The sequence below is a fragment of the Mytilus californianus genome, unplaced genomic scaffold, assembly GCF_021869535.1.
Source record: "Mytilus californianus isolate M0D057914Y unplaced genomic scaffold, xbMytCali1.0.p SCAF_8, whole genome shotgun sequence".
Taxonomy (NCBI): Eukaryota; Metazoa; Mollusca; class Bivalvia; order Mytilida; family Mytilidae; genus Mytilus; species Mytilus californianus.
This window is the reverse complement of record NW_026262734.1, coordinates 46843434-46852851: the sequence shown is the minus strand read 5'-3', so window position 1 is coordinate 46852851 and position 9418 is coordinate 46843434.

The window sequence follows — 9418 nt, the reverse complement described above, 5'->3', positions numbered from 1 at the left end:
ATCCTTTCAATTCATAATGTATTGTGTTCTATTGATATCACAGATAATGCTTCTGGAAAAATATAATCAGTAGCCGATTTAAATATCAATATTTGAAAATGAAAGGGTGTTTTTTCAGAAGCATTATCTATGATATTAATAGAAAACAAAACATTATGAATTGAAATGATATTTTATCATATGATATTGATGGATGACATTTTCAAATTATGATATTCAATTCGGCTACTAATTAAAGGATGGATAAAAAAAAAACAAACGAAAAAATAGCAGTAGTTTTAAACTAAAAGTAACAGTATAATGATATCTTGACAGGGCCAAAAATTGTAATTTGATTTAAAAAATAAACACACAGTTTGCTTAAATTACAACAAGGAGGACCAACGGTTAGGACTGCATCATACAAAAGTGAAATGAAAAGGTTTCAAGCACTTATATCATCATTGTTTGAAATCATGATTAATTTAATAAGTGTTAGTGATTACGCTGTAAACAAATATTTATTGGTCCATATTCATTTCCAGTATGGTCGGGATTAAGATTAAAATATCAAAGCTTATTAACAATATGGTTTTCTTTCTAAAACATCAACATCGTCATCACTGTCATCATACCTGTCTCCGGAGTAATGTCCCCTGACCGAATACTTAAGGACTCGGATTTTTATTTCTCTACTTCGATTTTTTATTTTGTCAGAACGATTTCTGAAACGCTTAACCACTCTTTTGAAGTCAGGATAGTCTTCGTCGTCAAAAAGATAGGTTTCAAGTATTTCAGATTCTTCATGATTTGTTTATGTAGCATTTTTACGGCAACTCCATTTCAAATGCAAGTCTTTTGGATTTATGCAATAAAGATTGTCACGTTTGGTTGTCAATCTCAAAGAAAGATTTTGATCTGTTTTCGGGTACACATTATTGTATCCGATTAGTATTTGTTCATTGTAACACGTAGCATATTCGCTGAGTTATCCTGAACACATGTGTTCAGGTACTGTGCAAGGAATAAAATGGAAAAATATATTTTTCATTCCCTCCAAATTGCTCAAAAAATTGTTCTTTAATTACTGCTAGAAAATTGTATGTTGGCTCCTTGTCAATTTTTATTTTGTATGGAGAGTCGTATATTTGCCTTCGTATTGTTCCATCTGGATCTAAAAGTCTCGCTTCTCCGTGTATGGATGGGTTTGGATGATTTAATAAGAACACCAATCGATTAAACGATAACGAATATTGATCAAACCTAACATACTCCATATTCCTATCGAGCCTTTCCCACTCTCCCTCGGACTGTCTGATTACTTTTGTATTCCTACATGCTATTTCACTGTATGACACTATTACTGATATGAGAAAATGAGCTGTTGGTTCCTCCAGGGTTCCTACAGTTTCTTAAGAATACGCCAACCAAGACCACTCAGGAGATATGGAAAGAACGAACTTGATTTTGCATCAAAGTAACCATATGGAAGTTTCATTATCCCTGGTATATTTATACCTGTTTCCATAGTCATTTAAATAATGCAGGAATCCAAGCACCAAAATTCAAAAATAATGAATCAAAAGTCTCTTATTTATATATTTTACAAAACTGCAGGTTAATACATGGAACAAACGCGGTATGGTTTGTATTTTTTTCCCCACAATTACATAATTCGTATATGACATGTGTAATATATGAACATTTTTGATTACAGAATTGAAATATAATTATTTATTTATTGATGATTATGTATTCATTATAGAGATGACATAATGGCCATTGTAATGTTTACCAATTAGAACAATGTATAATGCTTCAGAAGCCCAATATTTCCATTCTATAGGAAATCCGATTCACTAGGTATTATTTGAGGTTTTCACCACACATATTCTTATGTATATGTAAGATTCAGATCAACGTCTGGTTCCTAATCGAAGTCCGTTACTCTAATCGACGTCAAAATCTGACGTCATAATGAAATAAGAATCAAAATCAACGGCCAATTATTTAACCCTCTAATCGACGTCTTTTTGTCGTTGTCAAATGGACGTCCAATATTTGGCTTCTCTAATATACGTTCTTTTTACAGACTTGGTGCATTGACGTTACAACTTTATTTTATTTTTTTAAACCCTGTTATATTGCTGATTTGATACAGGCGTTTTCTGAATACAAATGGTTGACTGAACCTAAAACTCAAAAAGTGGTTAAAAAAGATCTTGCAGAGTTAAAATGATAATACTTTTCAAGGTTACATCTCCTTAAACGAAACTGATGTTTATAAGATGACGTCAGAGGATTATTAAATGAATGACTATATATAGTAACGTTAAATGTAATGAAGATTTGCAACGGTCTTACGAATATACAGATGATTGTGTACTGTATAACAACGCAGTGATCTTTAATGTTTCAAACAACAAACACAATTGAATCTTGTTATTCCTATAAAATAACAGAGGTCTTACCAAATACTATGCTTTAAAATTGTTCAGAGTCTAAAAACAGTAATTTAGAGTTAAAATGTTAAAATAAACAAAATACATTCATCCATGCGCCTATGTGTTATTTTAAAGAACTTTATAAGTTACTAGTTACTGTGAGCATCTGCAACTATAAACTCCTTATGTATTAACCAAGTAAGAAGTATTCAGGTAATGCATAAACTGGGATTAAAAGTTACTTGACAGCTGACTCACTCGAAACTGAATAAAGTCTGAAGTATCTACTAACCCAAAATTCAAAATCAAGTACAGAGGAGTAATGTCATTCTAAACACAGCACACAGATTCATCGGTCGCAGTGATGATGTGTCATGAAATACAAATTATTCATTGTGTGAAGCAATACAGACAAATAAATTGCTGAAAACAAATTTGAAAAACTATATTTAAGAAATTTGCAAAATGTTTTAAAAAAATGTGTTATATAAATAGCTAGATTGTGAACAATTACTTTATACTATAGTATCATTGTAAAAAATAACTACAACCAATTATTTTCTTTTTTTTTTCAAATACAATATCAGCTATATTTAAGATCGTGCTTTTTTTGTTGATATGTTTAGAGTAGTTTGTTTATCAAATACCAAGCATGATTCTAATTGTAATATGACTAACTGTTATATATATTTTCATACTAAATCATGTGTTAAAAGTACGTGATAGTGCAATCCGAAGTTTTGTTTGCATAATTAAATTAACCTTGTTACTCATTAATTTATACTGAAATTAATTTTTATGCAATATGCTAGTATTTATAGGCATTTAATCAAATAGATAAAAACAAATTTATAGTTCATTTGGTGCTCATTGTTTTATGCCACACGCTGATCTGTAGTTTGTAATTACATCTACGTCCTTTTGTCTGTTGTAAATAGTTGTCTCATTGGCAATAAAAACCGAATCTTCATATGTTTATATGATTTTTATAACTGCCGGTACAAATGAAGATAATAATACAATGCAACAAACATTGTCAACTGGCAGATAATATCAATAGATTATAATTTTTATTGAAATGAAAAATAGTATGTGATATTTCAGTAGTAAATGTATTGCGAATATCGGTGATTGCGTGTATACCTTAATGCAACAGCAACAAGTTATAATACATATAAATCAATTTTCCGCCTGTTTTTTTTTACGTTTGTTGACTGGTAAACAGTTGACAAAAAAGGACCACAAAATAACAGCCAATTCCATCTAAGGGCAACTTCTGAGGCGGTTAAAACCTTTGTTTCTCTACGAATTTATAAATTTATAAACGGACAATTATAGAAATGTTGTTTATAAATCAAGTTTGTACCAAAGTACTTAATACTGTCCTCGGATACAGAAAGTTCTTCAGCAGCGGTGTCGACCAATGTTGTACAAAATAAAAACAACACTTTATAAATGTCATGCGTTCAAAGCGCCTTTCTGGATTCTCCGCAATTATGATTAAATTGGAAATATGTTATAATATTTGAAATGAAAACAAATAGAGGACCATCCATTATGTCTTAATATCAGTCGATTCATGTACTGTAAACGATTTCCCAAAAAACTTACTTTTATTCAATAAAATTTGGCGGGAATAATATAGTAGAGGTTCTGTCTAGTATTCGAATAATCGTAGATAACAAAGGGTGCTAGAAAAGTTGGACACACTCATTTTGTTTATGTTTATCTTTCTGTACCAAATCTAAAAATAGTAGAAAATTTATTTTCATTTTATTAATTTCTCGAAGTCTACTTTCGTTTGATTCAAAATTGTAAACTGTATTGTGTCTAGAAATTTACTGATGCTAAAATCATAGAGAGCAAGTGACAATTTGCCTAAAAGTTTTACTTTTGAAAACATTTATGAAAATATTATGTGAAATAAATACGCTGCATATAAATATTAATCATTTTGTTTTTCTGCATTTATCATTTTACTGTGTTCTAAAAATTAAAATTAGTAGGCTTAAGACCATAGCTTTTGTTCATCGTTTAAAGTAGTACGAGATCCTATTATTGAATCAATCCACGTCGTTTGTACTCTGTTTGATAGGTTTCTCATCTTGCAATCATACCACATCTCATTATATCATGTACAATATAGTTTTAACAGAAAAATGTACTTGACACAATTATAAATATTATGACTATTGTCTTTCCTTGTGTGGGGCCTCTGTGGCCAAGTGGTCTAAGTAGTTCTACTACTGTAATCACTAGTCAGTCAACACTGAGGTTGTGAGTTCGAATCCCTCTCGTGCGGGTGCACTCGACTCCAATCTTAATTGACTAGGATTGTCAGTTTTCATATCGAAGGTCGGTGGTTTTCTCCGGGCACTCCGGCTTCACCCACCTCTTCCACGAAATAGCCCGAATACGGCGTTAAAACACCAACAATCAACCAATCAATCTTTCCGTGTATTTCATTACAATTATTTCAGATTAATACACGAGTGTTTGTTTCGTAAGAAAGCAGATTGAATGATCTTGATCTGAAAATTTGCATTCGGCGTGGTTTTTTTTTAACGGATCACCATTTGAAAGTTTTATCTATTTTGGGTTAGAAAGTTTAAAATTTTTGTTAAACTTGCATACTGTTATTTAATTTCATTAAACCAACCTAAAGTAGGATTTTTCGATCTGGTTTTTGTTCTTTGGTTTCTGTCTAAATGACGTTTATCTCCTGAACCGCTTTTTTTCATTTTTTTTTTTTGTTTTTTTTTTCATTGTAATACAGAAATACTTATAAAAAACATTTCAAGTAACAGTGATGTTTTGAACTACCAAGCATTGTCATATATTCCTGAATGGGCTAGTACTTTAAATGTTGCTTATTCAAGAGGACGAACAATGTGTTTCCTTTGTAAAACCCAGTGTGTATTAAAAATATTGAGTCCATAAAAAGAGGCAAAATCAAACGCTGTCAATCAACGGAACAAATGAAAGACAACTGTCATATTCCTGACTAGGTAGAAACATTATCCGAATTAAAATTAATGGGTTAAACTAGGTTTTATAGCTAGCTAGACTTCCCACTTGTAAGACATGGTATGAATTGTATAATTCAGTTATATTGAGTAAGCAACCTATACAGACATTTGTTTTGGGTAAGGGTGAAGGTTTGTACCTACTAAACTGTTTAAATCCGCTGCATTTGTTTGCACCTGTCCAAAGTCAGGAACCCTGATGTTCAGTAGTTGTCGTTTGTTGATGTGGTTCATAAGTGTTTCTCGTTTTTTTTATATAGATTAGACCGTTGATTTTTCCGTTTGAATGGTTTTACACAAGTCATTTTTGGGGCTTTTTATAGCTTACTGTTCGGTGTGAGCCAAAACCCCGTGTTGAAGACCGTACTTAATGGTTTTTCTTTTACAAGTTGTGACTTGGATGGAGAGTTGTCTCATTGGCACTCATACCACATCTTCTTATATCTATGACATTATAGGTTAATCATGTGTTAATGTGACAATGATTGGGATTCAGCAGCAACACTGTGTAAACATACATCACAGGCATACAACACAACTTACTAAAATATTAAAACAAGCATACAAATTAATCTTACAAAGGCGACAGCAATAAGGGTGAACATTGATTTAGAATAATAAAATATATAAAAAAAAATAATCTCAAGTCAAAGAAAGACAGAAGCATACATATAAAGCACTGTAATTTGTTGTATTCCTTTCCCAATATAGACACTTATATTTGGAGTTGATTAACCAATGCTGTGAGTAGAAATATGAAAAACTATTTGCTATGAGTGATATTTTTTCGTGAATTTGGGACAACATCTTAGACATATGCATCCATACCTTTTTCTATATTTCCTCATATTTCGGTAAAAAAAACCAACTCAAATAGATATTTTAAGTCATGCCAACTAATATTTGTTTAAGATATATATGTCTTTATTATGTTATCTAAAAAAGGTCCATTTGGACAACATCTGTCCTGTTCCTTTTTTTGTTGTTGGTTAAAAAGCGATTAGTCGCAAATTTTGATAGTCCGATCAGATAAAAATATCATTTAGATTGTGTTCATTTATCAGTATAATTATCATTTGCGTCATATTTTTGATAATGCTAATACAGAACATGATGTTATTCTGTGCATACATACTATTGTTTTCATTCAGTTCAATAGTTACAAATAACCTGACATAAAGGTAAGAACCATTTTAAAGCTTTTATTATATGAAAATGAGAGTTTTGGTTAAGAAATTTGTTTCGTAGCAGAGTGATAAAGATATATTTTTTAAATATTATTATTGTTATATTTTGTTTTGTTAATTTGAATTAATTTTGTTATATTATTACGCTATTTCGTAATATATTTTTGCAGAAAACCTTACAAAGTTTTCAACAACACGTTTGCTCTTCCAAGCATGACGAAAACATTCTGTAAACGTTGTAATACAGAAACAGATTCAGAAATAGCTATAGTTGGTCAGAAGAAGACCCTGATGGGAGGATACAGAATGACACAAGAGTGCGATGTGTCAAATGCAAACAATTTAGAACGGTTTTAGAAGATGATGTTTGAATTTATAACAGTTCTTTCAATAGTTTTCACGTTTGCAATAATTTCTTTTAAGATTTCGCTATAAGTGGTATAATTGATAGTGTAATAGATGATTCAAGGTTTATCATATTAAAACATTAGAATCATATATCCATAATTTCTAATGGATTGATATATTGTTATGCTTGTAAGATGCATCTCACATCAAAAATAAGTTCATATAAAACTTATAAACAGTAAAAAAGGGATTTAAACCAAACAGCATGTGTCAAATATAGACTTGAAATGGGGTATAAGTATGTTAATAAATCATGAGATTCTAATCTTTAAAATTGATTGAAATGCAAAACCTAGAGACGAGTTCGGCTGTTTTTTTTTTTGTTTTGTTTTTTTAACTCTTTGAAAAGAGGGGCGAAAGATACCAGAGGGACAGTCAAACTCATAGATCGAAAATAAACTGACAACGCCATGGCTAAAAAAGAAAAAGACAAACAGACAAATAATAGTACACAAGACACAACAAAGAACTAAAGACTAAGCAACACGAACCCCACCAAAAACTAGGGGTGATCTTAGGCGCTCCGGAAGGGTAAGCAGATCCTGCTTCACATATGGCACCCGTCGTGTTGTTCAGGTTATTACAAACCCGGTAAATAGTCTAATGCGGTAGGTCACATTCGTGATAAAGGGAAGGGGATTATAGTTACGACATAAAGAACATATCCGAAATCATCTGTGAGATAGTTATTCCATAACGGTCAACCAACTCGTGATGGCGTCCGTAAAATTTACGAAGGGATGATCTCAACTTCGCCATCTGGAACTCTTTGTTTAATAGCTTCCTTGTGAGCAGCAATCCTCTATCAAGGAAATTATGATAGGAAATACAAGCACAGGAATATCGTGTCAATCGGGAGATATATACTCCGTATGCAGGCGCTGCTTGAATGTTGCTACATAGAAATGGAAAGTTCACAATTGGGAAGCTGAAATCATCTCTTTTGTCGTAAAGTTTTGTTTTCAACCGACCCTCATTGTCAATTTCTGGATGTAAGTCAAGATATGAGGCAGACTTAACTGTATATGTTGTATCCTTTATCTCTAGTTCGATGGGATAGATGCGTTCAACATAGTCACCAAAGTTTGAGTTATTCAATGAGAAAACATCATCTATATAGCGGAAAGCAAAGTTAAAGGATATTGCTAACTTCTTATCTTTCTTCCTAAGAATTTTCTGTATGAAGTCAGCCTCATAATAATAAAGGAACAAGTCGGCAAGAAGAGGGGCACAATTGGTTCCCATTGGAATGCCGACAGTCTGTTGAAAAACACGTCCTCCAAACGTAACAAATATGTTGTCAATCAAGAAATCCGGCATCTTGATACTGTCAGTTTCAGAGATTGTCTCTTTGAAACATTCGTCATTTCCATTCTCAATTTTATTAAGATAAGTGCCTATTGATTCCGCAATCAAACAAATATATTAATATGTCGAATGGCAATTTTCAGATGTTAATAGCGCATTAGTCTGTCGAATACCAATTCTTCTTTACTAATTTCTTATTGCCCAAAACTGCAACATACCCCCTTCTGAAATCTTATTTTCAATATTAAGATTTCAACCAAAGTAAAATCCCAAACTGCTAGCTTTTGATGTCGTACCTTTTATCAAATAATGTCCAAAAGATTACAATCCCCTTTAAAGGATAAACTTTATAGTAATTAAACTTTCTTAATAACAATTTTCAATCATTAATCATAAGTATTTCCTTACTGAAAAAATGCTGTTGGAAAATTCATTTATTCTATGGTATAATAAACCTTCTGAAACATATACAAAAGATTTTTCAAACAATTTGCACATTTTTTGGATACTTGAATAATAAGACATACGATGTACCCTAAAATTTCAACTTCTTCAGTTTAACATTAGACACATCTCTTAATCAACATAGCTTAAAACATTTTGAAATGCGCATTAAAGCATGGGGATATATTAAATAAGAATATATATATCTTAAATGAACCAAAATATGTGTTATTCAGAAAAAATATTGACATACCCAACATTTGATCATATCCCTACAAATGTACCAGTATGTCATAGTTTAATATTTGTAAACAAAACCTATTGAAAAGTATGTATGATGAATAAACAATTATCAAATTGTCCAATTTCTCTGAACCTTTTTTGTTCTTATCTATTATTCTTGTAATGATTTGAGAAAAAAACAATATGCAAAACACTCTGAGATTTATCATTTACAGACATTCTTTTGTATAAACAAGATGTCATATGAAAGAAAAAAACAACAGCGGTGTTAGAGACGGGTACACGCTGGAGCTTAATATAAAATTATTAGGAAACAAATTAAGATTTGCACATTTTCTTCTTGCATATCTCTTACTGAGTAAAACATGTAAAAAAATAC